The 15,478-nt window shown below is 39.0% G+C and overlaps 1 protein-coding gene and 2 long non-coding RNA genes across 3 annotated transcripts in view; 2 read left to right on the top strand and 1 right to left on the bottom strand.

The window, feature by feature from the left end:
• Window positions 1–1,359: 1,359 nt before the first annotated feature.
• Window positions 1,360–4,316, top strand: LOC116667683. Its single transcript, XR_004324654.1, has 2 exons — window positions 1,360–1,932; window positions 3,546–4,316. It is a non-coding gene; the product is annotated as an uncharacterized LOC116667683 (long non-coding RNA).
• A 131-nt stretch (window positions 4,317–4,447) lies between these two features.
• LOC116667682 lies at window positions 4,448–10,691 on the bottom strand. The gene is made up of 3 exons (XR_004324653.1): window positions 10,583–10,691; window positions 9,600–9,710; window positions 4,448–5,412 (listed from the first exon to the last, which is right to left on the bottom strand). It is a non-coding gene; the product is annotated as an uncharacterized LOC116667682 (long non-coding RNA).
• A 3,885-nt stretch (window positions 10,692–14,576) lies between these two features.
• The window catches only part of TCP11L2 (t-complex 11 like 2), a 41,188-nt gene continuing 40,286 nt past the window's right edge, over window positions 14,577–15,478 (top strand). The window contains exon 1 of the mRNA XM_014566864.2: window positions 14,577–14,719. The gene's annotated coding sequence lies outside the window, so the exon portion shown is untranslated. The remainder of the gene's footprint in view (window positions 14,720–15,478) is intronic.

Below are 15,478 nucleotides of genomic sequence, written 5' to 3'. Positions count from 1 at the left end.
CTTATCTGACTAGCTTCATTCTCCACAATTTGCTACCTCAGCAGTGCCCAGGGAGTTTTTAAGAAACATGTGAACCCTGACCCCATATCAAAACTGCTAATGGCTGGCACCTTGATCTTGGACTTCCCAGCCTCCAGAACTGTGAGGAATTTCTGTTTATGAGACACTCAGATTATGGTATTCTGTTATAGCACCCTGAATGGACTAAGGCACTCTTCATAGTCTTCCTCAATTTTCACAAAGAGAAACTACTTATTATTTGAAGGCAGATTTACTCCAAATGTGCAGATGTACATTAAGATGTGGTTACTAGGCAGAGGATTTGATTTTTTTCCAAGTCCAGGGCACAAAAAGCTACTCCTTTCCTACTGCATCAACTTGCTCCCAAAGAACAGCCTTTCAGCCTACAAGATTCAAGATTTCAGGTCAAATAGCCAGATTCAGAAACTCTAACTGTTGCTCACAAATACTTGAGGGTTGGTATATTAAGCATGACATTTTCAAGGGGCTACTGTAGATATGTGAATTATCCAATCAAGTTTGTCACTGTAAAGTAAGAGTTGGGATTGGCATGGTTTGGGATTTGGCATGGCATATTGGATATATGATAGAGTTAAAATCTTTGAATTATCACAGTAGAAGAGAAAAATACTGACCCTGTTGAAGAGTAGTAAGAGTTTTTTTTTTAATGTTTATATTTCTTATTTTCTTAAAAAAAAAAAAAGTGCTAATGGTAGGGCCCAGGCATGAGTACTTCTTTAAATCTCCCCAGGAACAGATATGTCCACCTCTGGTTAAGAATCACTACAATTGATGGACCCTTTATTCCAGACAATCCTCCCATTAATGCCTTATATTTCCCCTTTTCCTCACCGTTTCTCATAATTCCCTAAACTGAGCAATCCCAGTTACCCTTCAACAACCCCCTACCTCACTTCTCTGTCCATCACAGTTCTGTCCATCATTTTTACAAATCAACAAAGAAGAAAAACTTTAGTAAGTGTTAAATGTTTGGAAAAAATGGCCAGTTTCAAAGCTCAGCTCACCCACACACTATGACGAGTTACAAATCAATTAAATCATTGAACACAAAAGTTTCAACCTTATGCAAATAGAAAATAAAGAGAATCATATCTTTAAATGTGGGTGGGGAAATGGAATTTAAACAAGGAAGAAAAAGCTTTTATTAAAAGGAAAGTAGATCAGATTTAATTACATTAAAATGTAAAACTACTATATTAAAAATCAGGGAAAAAATACAAGAAAAATGTTTGTTATAAATATAGCAAGCAAATGTTAGTATATTATTATCTAAAAAGGCCATACAAATAGGGTGCTCTGAAGACTGGAACTCTATCTTGTTTGCTGTTGTATTTCCAAAGTCTGCAGATACTTGGACTATAATAACAGATCAGTAAATATTTGTTGAATGAAGAGATTTTCTAAAGACCTTAAAGCCCCAGGAGATAAGTGAGAAAAAGATATGAAAATAATTCACAAAAGAGGAAATACAATTATTCAACACATAGAAGCATATTGCTAACCTTACTTGTGATATAAGAAAAGGAAATATTTAAAATACCAATGGTTATTTTTTTTTTTTTTGCCTATGAAATTAGCTGAGTTTTGTTTTTCTTTTTAAACAGCTATGAAATGTAATGCCAAGGAAGGTAGGATGAAACAGCTCCTTCATGATGTCATTGATTCGGCAACTTTGTAGACTAGTAGAAATGAGAACCGGGTCCTGATGGCTCTGAGATAGTCACTGTAATGGGAATTATTGGTTCTATCTGACCAGCAACTCTCTGTGCCCCACTCTGACAGACCCCATGATGCTCAGGCAGTGCGCATACATTCTGAACCAAGGGGAAAGGACAAGATTAAAGGCTGGTCAACCCTTCATTGGAATTTTCAAACCAGCACTGGTTGGAGGTGAGCCCTGCTTTTTCTCTGGTTGTGATTCAGGAGGATGTGACTCTGGAAACTGCCAATAGTCATGTCTCTTAAAACATACAGACAGTATATCTGTAGTGGAAAAAAAAATAGGTTGGTTTACAGGGAGAATCCTGTTTGCATTAGATTCCCTGTTTCCCACCATTTCCGAGGTCATTTTCTTCCTTTTTTAAAATTGAAGTATAGTTAATTTACAATGTTGTGTTAGTTTCAGGTGTACAGCAGAGTGATTCAGTTTTATACATATACATTTTTCAGATTCTTTTCCATTAAAGGTTATTAAAAGATACTGAATACAGTTCCCTGTGCTATACAGTAGGTCCTTGCTGTTTATCTATTTTACATATAGTAGTGTGTATCTGTTAATCCCAAACTCCTAATTTATTCCTCCCCACCCCATTTTCCCTTTGGTGACCATAAGTTTGTTTTCTATGTCTGTGAGTCTCTTTCTATTTTGTAAATCAGTTAATTTGTATCATTTTTTTTTTAGATTCCACACATAAGTGGTATCATGTGATATTTGTCTTTCTCTGTCTGACTTACTTCACTTAGCATGATAATCTCTAGGTCCATCCATGTTGCTGCAAATGACATTGTTTCATTCTTTTTATGGCTGAGTAGTATTCCATTGTATATAAATATACCACAACTTCTTCGTCCATTTATCTGTCAATGGACACTTAACTTGCTTCCATGTCTTGGCTATTGTAAACAGTGCTGCTATGAACATTGGGGTGCATGTATCTTTTCAAGTTGGAGTTTTCATCTTTTCTGGATGTATGCCCAGGAGTGGGATTGCTGGATCATATGGCAACTCTATTTTTAGTTTTTTAAGGAATCTTCATACGGTTCTCCATGGAGGCTGCACCAATTTACATTCCCACCAGCAGTGTAAAAGGGTTTCCTTTTCTCCACACCCTCTCCAGCAATTATCCTTTGTGGACTTTTTAATGACGGTCATTCTAGCTGGTGTGAGGTGATATCTGAGGTCATTTTCCGTGTCCCTTCTCCCCTACATGTTGATAATGTGAGTATCACCCACCTCCCTTAGTGTATACCTGAGTGGGCTCCTTCTGGCTTGCAAGAGCATATTGTTAAATTTTTAGGAATTTTGTGAACTGATTGTTAAACAGAATTTGAAATCAGCCCTGTTAGAACTATTTACTCTACAGCCACAGGGGATTTTCTAGCCCATGGAAATCTGCAAACACTGCAAATCAAGGCTTTCTTTTCTTTTCTTTTCTTTTCTTTTCTTTTCTTTTCTTTTCTTTTCTTTTCTTTTCTTTTCTTTTCTTTTTTTCTTTTCTTTTTTCTGGAGAGCCAGTTTTTAAACATTTACCAGCACACCAGTTTCCGGGTCTACCTGGGCTGGATTTCTCTAGCGATCCAGAGAACTTCGGGCGGTGCAGCCAGAGATACTGACAGCACTCAAATCCCACCTGAAACTTTTATTATCCCCACTTTACAAATGAAGAAACTTCCCCAGGTGGTCCCCAAGGGAGGCAAAACCCTAAGGGTGAATTTTATTTTTAGCTGGGTTTTAGGCTCTGCACCTCAAAGCAGAACTCTAATGTATAAAACTGTTCCTCCAGGTCATTGCTAGACACCTAAAGGAGCAGACTTCTACCCAGACCTGAGTATTGGGTCAGCCACTTGCAAGGAAGGATATAGTACACATGCATCAGTGCTGGGTGAGATGGAACCACAGAGAAGAGATCTCAAGAGAAAGTACATTTGACTCTGAGCCTATAAAGGAGCCCCGGCAAAGTCAGGGCGGGTCCCAGGCCTGCCTGCCACATGGGAGTTTTGAGAACAAAGGGAATGTCCAAGTGTCCTCTGGGAGTTCATGCTCTGAGCCACCTTATCTCTCAGACTGCTTTCAACAGATTGCCAGAAAAAAGAGAAACTGTACCATCTCCAGACTTCCTTCTGCCTAGTGATTCTGCCAGCTGGCAAAGATGACCCAGTGAGTGCCTGGGCATCTGGTTAATCACATCCCTCTTCTTCCTCCTCCTCTTGGAAAAGAGGCAAAAAGAGGACTATAAGGGAAGAATCCGGAGATAGGGACCCCTCCTCTAGACGTCCTCAGAATTCTCTTGACAAGTAGGAGCATTAAAACTATTCATACCTTCTACAGCAGTGATTTCACTTCTAGGAATCATTTCTAAAGAAACAATACAAAATAAAGGAAAAGGTTTATGCACAGACTTGTCTATTATTGAGTCATTTTGAATCGGAAAAAAACCTGGGATCCACACAAATGTCTAACAATAGGAGAATGATTAAATAAATTATAATACATCAATTCAATTTAATGTATCACAATCATTAAAAATGTTTTGAAGAGAGTATAATAAGATGGGGAAAATTCTTATGTTAACTACATAAAAATTAGGATTTAAATTTTATATTCAGGATGACTGGCAATACAAAAAGAAAAAACGGCAAAGTAAGATATACATTAACTGAAAACTGGAAAGGTATACTCCAAAATGTTAACTGTGGTTTTCTCCTTTACATGGTGGAAATATTGATGGTTTCAGTTCTGTTTTTCTCTGTATTTTTCAAATTCCATTCAATAAATGTACATAAAAATGGATACCATATACTGAGTATCACTTAGTATTTATCTTGTGCCAGGCCCTACACTAAGTACTTTTCATAGATTATTTTATTTAAATCTCCCAGCAAGCCCAAGAGGTGGGTACTTTTAGTGTCTCCAGTTTACAAATGAAGAAACTGAAGCTCAGAGAACTTAAGTAACTCACCCAGAGTCACATAGCTGATAGCCAGGATTTAGAGCCTGGCCTGGTTGCTTTCAGAACCAAAGCCCACTGGGCACCTGCCCCCCTCCCCAATAAGAATAGAAAATAGAGAAATACTTTACATTTAACTATATAAATAAAATAAGCTTCTTTTAAAAGTAGGCCCACCCTTGAAAGCTAGTTCAGAGCTTACCTCTTTTGTGAGAACTTCTGCTTTTGCCCCTAACTCTTGCACTGATGTTTTCTCCCTTCTTTGACTCTTACGTTATTGGCTATCTTTTCTTCTTCTCATTCTTATTCTTTCCTTCTTTTCTTCCTCTCCTTCCTTTTGCATCCTAGACATCAGCTGCAATCTCTCTGCACCATAAGATAAAACGAGCTAGAAACTCCCAAATTCATGTCCTAAGGGAAGGGTAAAAGCTTTATCCAAGGTATCTGCAAATTCTCTGCGAGCCTACTTTCTTAAGGCTGTTTCTGCCTCCAACTCCTGACTCCCCTGAACTAGTTCATTCAGGAAATGGTCTCACCTTTCTGTCCCTGACCCAGATGGAAACTCAGCTCCTTCCTCGGTTTCTACAGAAAACTCACTCTACAAGGTGATCTGAACATGCAGACTTCATCAGACGTATTGGAGGGCAGGAAGAAGTTTACACTGCTGAAACTCAAACAACTGCAACGAGCATGTTAAACATCCCTGTGAAAACAAAACAAAACAGAACTAAGCAAAGCCCTTTGGCTATCTGTCCCTGGAGATATATTATTTATTGGCTGTTTTGCTCTATGAGTACCTCACAGGACCCTCTCTCCCTCTCTCCCTCTCTCCCTCCCTCCCCCACCCTCACTCCTGACGAAGTTCCAAACTGTTCTCTCCAGTACACTCAGCTCATCAGCTCACTCAAGCCCCAACTTCCAGATGCAGCTCCTGACCCTTCCCGGTGCCCAGCTGAACAAAAGGAACTTTCATCGAAGCCATTCCACCCTTCTTACAGAGCAGTTGTATTGGTGGATAGCAAACCCTTTAACGCTTCTTCTGCTACTCTTAAATATATAAATATAATTGAGAACCTGTTTGGTGCCAGATGCTGGAGATAGACAGTATCAGAAAAATACACAAGCCACAATTCTTAAGAATTTAATCATTAAGTTTCTTAAAACTCACGGCTTATTGAACAGATAATCCCCATACCAGGTTATTGGTGCTATTAAAAGGTGGGGGCGAAGTGCCATGGGACTCAAGGAGATGGAGCAGCCTGGAGATTGGGGCCCCTTAGAGAGTCAAGGGCCAGACACACAGGAGTCCTGAGTTCTGGGCTCCTTTCATGGCTTCAGCTGGTGTTCCTTGTATTTCCCTTCTAAAAGCTTCTCTTTGGCTGTGGCTTCCAAGGTTCTTTCCATTGCATTACACGATATACAGCATTTGTGACTGACACTAACCCCAATAACCCGAACTTGACAATAACCCCAATTTGAAATGTGTGAAACAATAGTTTCGCACTGCACCACTCTGCAGGGTAATGTGAGCGTCTGCAAGACTATTCGGTAGATTGAGCAACAGAGGATATTGAGGGCTCTCCAAAGAAACTCAACATGTGCTAAGATACTCAAAAAAAAGTCCATTTTCAACCTAAGTTTCCTGTTTCCTGTTTTTTTTCCCCATTTCAAAACCAAGTGCAAACCAGAGCTCTTTTGTCAGATTCTTTAAAAATAAATGAGGGTGAGGGAGGGCTGGTGATCTCTGTTTTCACAAAGGATGTTTCCTATCTTGACATTGATTTCAACAGTTCCTTTACAAAATACTGTGACTGTGCTTTATTTAGTCTTAGCTTGAATTTTGAGCATGGAACCATTGCTTGTTAAGACACTCACACTGCTTGTCATAGAAGTTCTAATATTTGTGGAACACGTTACATGCTAGTTATTGTGCTAAATATAACAAAATATTAAATTTAATACCCCAAGTGAGCCTGTGAAGTAAAGGATATATCAGATATATATACAAAAAAAGGAGATTAAAGCTCTGAGAATTTGCCCAAGATCACACAGCTAATAAGTAGAAGAGTTGGAGTTTGAAGCCAGGTTCATTTGAGTCTCAACTCATGGTATCTCTCAAATGCAATAATCTATAGAAATAAAAATCATATTAGATTTGAAGTCATTTCCTAGTAATCTGAGATTAGAAACCAAATATTTTACCTCTTAAATATATAATCAGGATTTGCCTTCAGTATCATAATATACTATTAGGTTTAAAGTTGAAATTATAATTATTACTGTGCTCTGGATTGAAATTTTTAAATTAGCTTTATTATAAACAAGATATATAGTCACTAAAAATTTTAAACGTTATGAAATAAAAAGTAAAATATAAATGCCATTGGCTGACAAAAATTTGAATAGACACTGTACCAAAAGAGATTTACAGATGGCAAATAAGTATATGAAAAATGTACATCATTAATCATTAAAGAAATGAAATTTTAAACCACACATTAGAAGACCTAAAATGTAAAAGTCTGTTCATGCCAGATACTGGCAAAGATACAGAGAAACTGGAACATTCATATAGTGCTGTTGAGGTGTAGAATGGTGCAACCACTTTGAAAACCAATTTTGCAGTTTCTTAAAAAGTTAAGCATACCAATTATACCTCAGTAAAACTGTTACACAGCTACACACACACACACACACACACACACACACACACACAGTCAACAGGCCGCAAACCCTCTCTTAAAGTTATCATCTTTCTAGGCATTTGCACAACAGGGATCATGTTGTACACTATTTTACGACGCATTTTTCACTTCGACATTTTTCCATGTGGGTATACACAAATCTACCTCATTCCTTTAAGTGGCTTACTGGTAACCCAGTATGTGAAAGTTTTGTGATATTTAACATGTCCTCCATTTTTGAACATTTAAGTGACTTCCAGTTTTTGCTGGAGGATTTTTTTTTTTCCAACCGCCACAGTTATTTCCAGCCTTGTGGGCACCTGACTAAGAAGCTTCCTTCTCAGGAGAGCAGTCCCTTGCCGGTGGTTTCTCCTGTTCTTTGTCCGCACGCCCCAGCCAGCAACCCAGCCATTCTGGCCTACTTCCTCCACCTGGTGGGAAGTGTGGGAAACTGCCAAGCTTTATTATTTTTCCGAAGAGAGTGGGTCTTCATGACTCCTGTTCACCCTTCTCAAATCCATCTTGTCCCTGGGTGTCAGAGTGATCTTTCTCAATACAAATCTGACCCTCTCACTCTCTGATAAAAACTCATCACCTAAAATAAGCCCCTTATCAGAGCATTCAAAGTATTCACACTCTGGCCCTTGCCCAGCTCTCCAACCCCAATTCTGGTAATTCCACTCCTGCCACTCTACTCCAGAAGTTTAATTGTAGTTCTCTAAACACCCAGTGCTGCTTCATGCATCCATATCTTTGTATATTCTATTTGCCCTCTCTGGAGTGTCACTCTCCCTGTCCTATTCCATGTTTGCCTTGTAAACTCCTACTCAGCCTTCACAACCCTACAGAAGAGTCCCCTCCTCTCTGCAACGGTGTTTGGTTTGCAGTTTACAGTCTTGTCTCTTTGGAGGCCACAGGGGAACCATTCCGGCAAATGGAGAGTTTCCAGACTCTTTTTCTACTTTCTCAGGTGAGAAATTGAGGAGCCATCGTGACTCTCTTTTTGCCTCATTTGGGATCCAAAGGAAGAGAATTCATCCTTTTACTCATTCACTCAGCAAATATTTATTTGTTGCATTGTTTCAGGCACCAATTTAGGCACTTAGGAGCTTAACAATAATAAGGAAAAAAGATACTAATTAATGTAAGTAAGTACAGTTTGTAGCATGCTAGGAGATGTCAGGAAAAAAAGAAAATGCTGAGCAGTTCAGAGGATTCTATCTATAAAGATATGCATGTCAAAATACGCAAACAAACCGAATACTGCTAGACTTCCTGCTATGGGAGATGATTTCCCTACTGTTTAAGCCAGTTTGAATTGAATTTCTGTTCCTCAAAGCTGAAAGCATCTGAACTAAACTGGGGCAGCCGCCTTGGCATGCCTTCCTTAAGAGCGATGGTTGACATCCACTAGTTCCATTTGTTCTTTGGCAAGGAAAAATGAATCACCAGGAGATGCTGTCAACTCAGATTCCATTGGAGGATTTTCCTGTGGGCCTTTGATGACACTATGTTCTCACTCACGTACCATTCAATTGTTTTGGTCCTGGGTAATCTCCTTTTTACTGTCAGACATGGAATTAAGAAAGCTGCACCTCAAAGTGAACCCCTGGGTCAGAATTCCAAAGAAGTACAGCCAACTACTATCCATAGTTGGAACCTGTGCAAGGGACAAGGCTACCAGCACAACCCCAGGACAACCATCTCCAGCCTCCCAACTACCACAGCCTCCCAGAGTTAATTTCAATCTCCCACCTCTTTTCTCTTAGTCAGTACACTCCAGCCACACTTTCTTCCTGTCTATTTTTTCAGTATGCCAATGTGCTCCCATGCCAGACCCTTTGCATTTTTTTTCCCTAACATCTTTTCTTTTTCCTTCATTTTGCATAGGATTGAAAAAAAGTAGATTGATGAGTCTTAAATAAAGAAAAATCAGCTAAATAATGTGGAATGTAGCCTTTGGACTTGCTTCTTAAGTCTGTACACATTCCTATTTCTCACCTCTGCCTTTTGTCTTGCTGTCCTCTTACTTAGAACACTGACTCCCTTTCCCCTTCTGGCTAACTCACTAACCCATTCCTCAAGACAGCCTTAGGGTAGCTTGGTCATTCATTCATTCACAAAATATTTATGCAGAATGGAATAATGCACCAGACACTCTCCCAGGCACTGAAGAGACAATTATGAAGACTGATGCAGCCCCTACCTTCATGGGGTCCAGTGGAAGGAACAGATTTAACAGGATATTTAATGGACAGCGTTGGTTTCAGTTTCATCTGCAGCCCCAAGGAAGTGGCTGACAACTACTCCCAGGTTCCTAAGAGAGATGTCAGACTACTTAGATAGGAATTACAAATGATGTGGTCAAAAACAAGTTTTGTGATTCATGGCTCCTCATTCACTCAAAGGGAGAAGAAGTTAGAGAGTCCAGGAGAGATGCAGCACATACATAGTTTGGGAAGTCATGGAAGGGGACAAGGGTACCCATGGAGGAGATGTGGGTAGATTGAGAACAAGAGGGACAAGTCATTTAGAGGGCTTGTCAGGGGAAGAAGAACCTGCAAAGACTGAGAAGGAATAGCAAGAAGTAGGAGAGTCTGATGTACAGACACAAAGCAACCAATGTTCACTCCAAAGACAGAGTGTTTAAATCGTGACATCCACTCCCCTCCTCCATCACGTTCAGTCCTCTTTGTGGGCATTATTTTTTCCATAGCACTTACTGCTACCTAAAATCATCATATATGTTTGTGAATTATTATCTGTCTTCCTTCCTAAATTGTAAGCTCTCAGAAGCCTGGGGCCCTTCCTTGACTATCTTGTATCTCTAATGCCTACAACAGAGCTTGACCCAGGGTAACTGCTCAATAAAAGCATGCTATATATTGATCATATATTTGTTCTATATGTCATACATGTTAGTAATAAATATTACATATACCAAATAAAGGTATATAATTTAGTTATCCTAATATATATTATATATTTTCATTATATATCATATAATCAATGAAAATGTTATCTATTTATTTTATATATTATATATAGAATAAATTAAGGTATATTTAATTATATTATTATATGATGTTATTATATACATGTGTTATATAATTACACATACATATGTATATATACACACACACTAAATGAATATAAAACCAAATATTCCAAATCTAAATGACAGCTTACTTCTTTCCCTCATAAAGTCCAAATGGGTTTTCCTGACCGACAGGCATCCAGGGACCCAGGTTCCTTCCATCCTCTGACTTCTGTCTTCTAGGGCTTCCACATTATCTGGCACACAATCCCTGGATGGGGAGAATGGTGTTTAAGGGCCAGCCTGGAAAGTGGCACCCATCTGTCTCCTCCCACTCCATTGGCCAGACCTCAGTCACATGTTAACACCTAATCTCTGGAAGGCAGTGCACCAGAAGGAAAAGGAAACACAGATATGAGTGGCTAGCCAGTCTCAGAGCATATTCATATATACCTACATTTCATTTTATTTTCGTGAGATTTCCACGTAGTTGGGTATCATTCTTCCCATTTTGTAGATAGGACTGTTCAGACTCTGTAAGTTTAAGCCACTTGTCTAAAATTATATAGCTAATAAGTGGTAAGGCTGCAATTCAAATCTAGATTTATTTTTATAAACCCACCCTCTTTTATGCTAATTTAATTTATAGTAATTTCTTCCCCAACCCCAAGCTACTATCCCCAAAAGAAAAGGCTTACATTGTTGTGTCTTTATAAGTCGTTTTAATTGTTTAAAACACTGCTTAATCAAACACCGATTTTCACAAAATTCTGGGTAGTCCTAACTGATCTTTAATCTTTCTTGGTTTGCCTGGGGTTTATTTCAGCTTATCCTAGCTCCAGAAGATCTATCTACATTTGCCTCAAGAACCTCTGTGGTCAGCTCCCACATAGTTTTGATCTTACTTAAAGGGACAGTGAGATCTGTTTCCAATTTAAACAGAGATGAGGGAATATATCTCCTTCTTAAATTTCACAATTAGCTCTCTGCTCCCTCTAACTACTTTGTATATTTCTTAGTTTTCAACCAAATCAAAAAGAAAAGGAGAAAAAAGAAATTATATTTAAAATTGTCTGAGTTAATTTTCTCTTGCCTTTCCTTCCCCTGCTCTGCTCTGGGTCCTTGGGGGCTGATCCCTGGAGATTACATTTCCCAGTCCCCCCTTGCCAACTGGCTTCAGGGTTCAGCTAATGGGTGGCTCTGGAGGGACGTAGAAGGATGGAAAGAGGGGAGGAGCCCCCACTCCTGTCCCTCCTTCTCCTCCCCTCACCCACCCTACCACCTTTAGAAAACCTTCAGTAGGGGCTTATCTTCTCTATCATTCTACCTCACCATCAGTCCCTCCTTCTGTGGGCTCACCTCCCACTGGGCAGTCCTGATGCCTGAGCTCTGCTTTTGTCCTTTTATTCCTTTAGCTCTAGGGATGGAAGTAGTTTTTCACTGATTCTATTATCTGGATCTTTTCACCAGCCTGTAACAGGACTTTCAGCTCTTCCTTCCTGTATATAATTTCTTCTCCCAATTGAATTCCGTCTATTGAACTATGTGGAACAGACTCTTGCTTTCCCGAATGGATCCTGAGTGACTGGCCTAATGGGTATTCTCACTGATATGTCAATACTGGGTGGTATGTTAGGCTCATTTATTAGCTAAGTTAAATGGCTTCTGGACCACCAACGTATTGTATTCAAATTTGTCTTCAGCAGAATTTTAAATTATCACATGGACCTTTATTTAAGTGGCTCAGGAAACTGTTGCCCAGTTGAAACTGTAAATATTGGATTCATAAATAACAAGAGTATAATAATAGTATCTATAGTTTATTGATCCATACAATGTACCTGGTGCTCTGCTCAACTCCTTACATACATTCTCTCTTTTAATTTTCCAACAAACTGTGGGCTTCTTGTTCCAGTCAACATTCTCAGTGGCAAATTATAGACACCTACTCTGAGCAGACATATCAGGATGCTCTTGGGTGGTTCATGGAATTGAGAGGAAGGCTGAAGAACCAGGCTGTGGAAAGTACTAAAGGAAGTCGGGCAGAGCTAAGACCATGTCACAGGAATGATCTGCTAGGGACACTATGCATTGGATCCACCACTGCAGGCTCTGAAGCAACCCTACCTGCCTGTGGTGGGCAGCATCCAGTAGGACCTGCTTTGGTCCCATGCCCATGGTCCAGCTTGCAGGGTGTGGGAAGAAAGAATGTCTTTCCTCCTTTCAGTTTCAATAGTAAAATATTAATGGGATTACCATATCACTTCCCACCTTTGGCTTCCATAATAAATAGTAATAATGGGATTACCATTTGGGAAGCTGGACCAAAACAACAAATGGCCCCCCCAACATCATTATCCCCATTTTACACCTATGAAGAGAAGGACATATGTATAATGTGTGGTATACATGAGCCCTCTGACATGTGTGAATCTGAAGCACTACCTCTTTCTACCAGAATACATTTGCTCTTTATATACAGTTAGTTTATACCTGAACTGATTTGCTTTTTGAAAACTTTGATCTACATATGCTTGTAAATTTTTTAAAATTTACAAGTATAATCACAATAGCCTTCTTTTAAATAAAGAGTTCAGTTTGAGCATTAAAATTCATTTGTCCACAATTATGTTGTATCCTGATTTTCAGGATTTGCTGACTATATACATAGAGGTGTACCCATAACATGAACAATGTCATGGCCAGGAATCCCTATCAGGGAATTGGCCAAAAATGCTTTGTTTTTGCTCTTTACTCCAGATTTTGTTGCAACAGAAGTTACTTCTTTTTTTTTTTTTTTTTTCCTGACTGCTTCACATATACATATGAGAGAAGCATGAACAGTTTTGTATTTTAGGAGACTTGGCACCATTTCATTCTTACTATCTGGAAGGCACAGCCACACCAGTAGCTGGTCCAAGCACCCTTCTAGAGTAATGGAATGTGATTATAAATACTTTGGGCATTTAGTTGATATAGTGCTGGTATGCTTGTTGGCATGTTTTTATGGAGGTTAGATAATTACGCCAATAAGTAATAACTTTGCACGTGACACTCCATGTGTCTGTGTGTGTGTAGAGAAGCCATGAAATTAGTTTTGGTTTCTATTCTTGACCATCCAATTTTGTGAGTCACTGAATATCTCTTTGGTCAGTCATAAACTCTCAGTTCCCTAATATAATCTCTTCCTACAGAACCCCAGGAACTCAGGTAAAACCTACTATACAGACAACTGAGTGTTCAGGGCTCTCAATTTTTTTGTCCTCAAAAGTAGTATAATTATTTAAGTCCCACCACTTTGGTTTATCATCAAAGGAAAGAAATTCTTAGAGGTTGCAGGTGGGGAAAAACATGTTTTTAAAATGAAAGTAAACTCTATGCATTTTGACTACCTAAGAATTGGGCTTGAAGGGAACAACTTAAAAAGTAAAGATTAGTATTCCACCCCCTCACCCCAGCATAAATAATTTTGACATACCAGAGTGAAGGGCTTTTTGCAAATTGATTCCTTTCCACAGTTTACATAAAAGCTCCTTTTGTTATCATGACTTCTAAAAATATAAATACAAAGGAGATGGGAAAGCTATTGTGTAGTGTTAATAGCCCACCACCACTGAGGTATATTTAGGAGGGCATACAAATATAGGAATAGTATTTTATGACAGTGTGAAATTACATTAATAATGTATGAATGAATACATTCTCACTGTAAAAAAAAATAAGCAATTTGTATGTCTGTAGAGTAAATCAGAAACATCCCCCAATCTTGCCTCTCAAACAGTTTGGAGGATAACTTTTCAGTCTATTTCTATGCATTTTATATATACAAAATACATACATGCACTCTACTGCCAGCTCTCTCTCTCTCGAGCCTAAGTGTTATCACCGCATAATGATTGTTATATAACTCGTGTTTTTAAGTTGAACACTATCTGAAGAGTCACATTTCTTAATCTTTTCCTTTTTGGCTTCTGAGTTTTGCTTCTTTCTTTAGAAGCTCTTGCCCCAACACACTGGGTATTCCAATTGATTTTTAAAGTGAGGACCTAAATGTTCATCCATGGTTGAAAGGACTATGAAGACATTTAGAAAACAACTGCCTGCTGACCCAGAGGTGGAGTAGAGAGCTGGCTGCCTTGGCTGAGCTCTGAGCCATCACCTCTTTGGCCTCTCATAGGTGCTCCTTTGAGCTTCAACTCTGCTCGGCCCCTCCCACTTCCTGCCCAGAGCCATCTTCATTGCTGGTCCTCACTCTTTTCTGCTTTGCAAGAGAAAACAGTGGTTTCCAGGTAAGTGGAGGGGGCCCACTGAGGGTGAAGGTGGGGGGCAGGAGGGGTTACTAATTAAGAATGGTTTCCTTTTTACTCTGCTAGGTGTGAGGGTAAAGGCAATTGGAATGATTGGCACCAATTCAGTTCAGTGGAGTCAGGGGAAAAAAACTGGTTTTGGTGCATCAACATTTTGATTCACTCCCAAAGCTGGTCTGTGATCTAAATCTGCCTTCTATTCAAGATTAAAAAAAAAAAAAAAAAAAAAGACAAAATGCCAAGAAGATGTGATTAAATTTTGAACATTCAGTGACCGATTATCTAGTTTGTACCTTAGCCAAATTATTTTTCTTTCTCCTACTTTTTATTGCCTTTTTTGCCCTTTACTGCTTTTTAGCTCTTCCTAGCACCTTAAGATGGTTAGAGGAGAGAAACAGAAATGGGATTCCATTTAATCAATTTTCTACTTACTGTGGAGTCATATCTTATATGAGGGGTTAGGTTCCACAGAGAGAACATAAGGACAAAATCATATGCAGTCAAATTTATCCATGAAATTTCCTTAAATGGGCCAGAAGGCCTGGAAAACACCCAGGGCTTTTTGTTTGTTTGTTTTGCCTACAGCATTGAAACAGATATGTCTTTCTTCAGCTGAGTACTAGATAAAATAACTGATTTATATTTGGGGACAGATTAAGGAAAAATAAATACCTTCAAATGCCAGACATATTCTGTGTGGTGAGATCAGGACCAGCTACATAATTTTTGAGGTCCCATGCA

The sequence above is a fragment of the Camelus ferus genome, chromosome 12, assembly GCF_009834535.1.
Source record: "Camelus ferus isolate YT-003-E chromosome 12, BCGSAC_Cfer_1.0, whole genome shotgun sequence".
Taxonomy (NCBI): domain Eukaryota; kingdom Metazoa; phylum Chordata; class Mammalia; order Artiodactyla; family Camelidae; genus Camelus; species Camelus ferus.
Note: the sequence above shows the minus strand (reverse complement) of the source record. Positions and strands in the feature narration are given on the sequence as shown.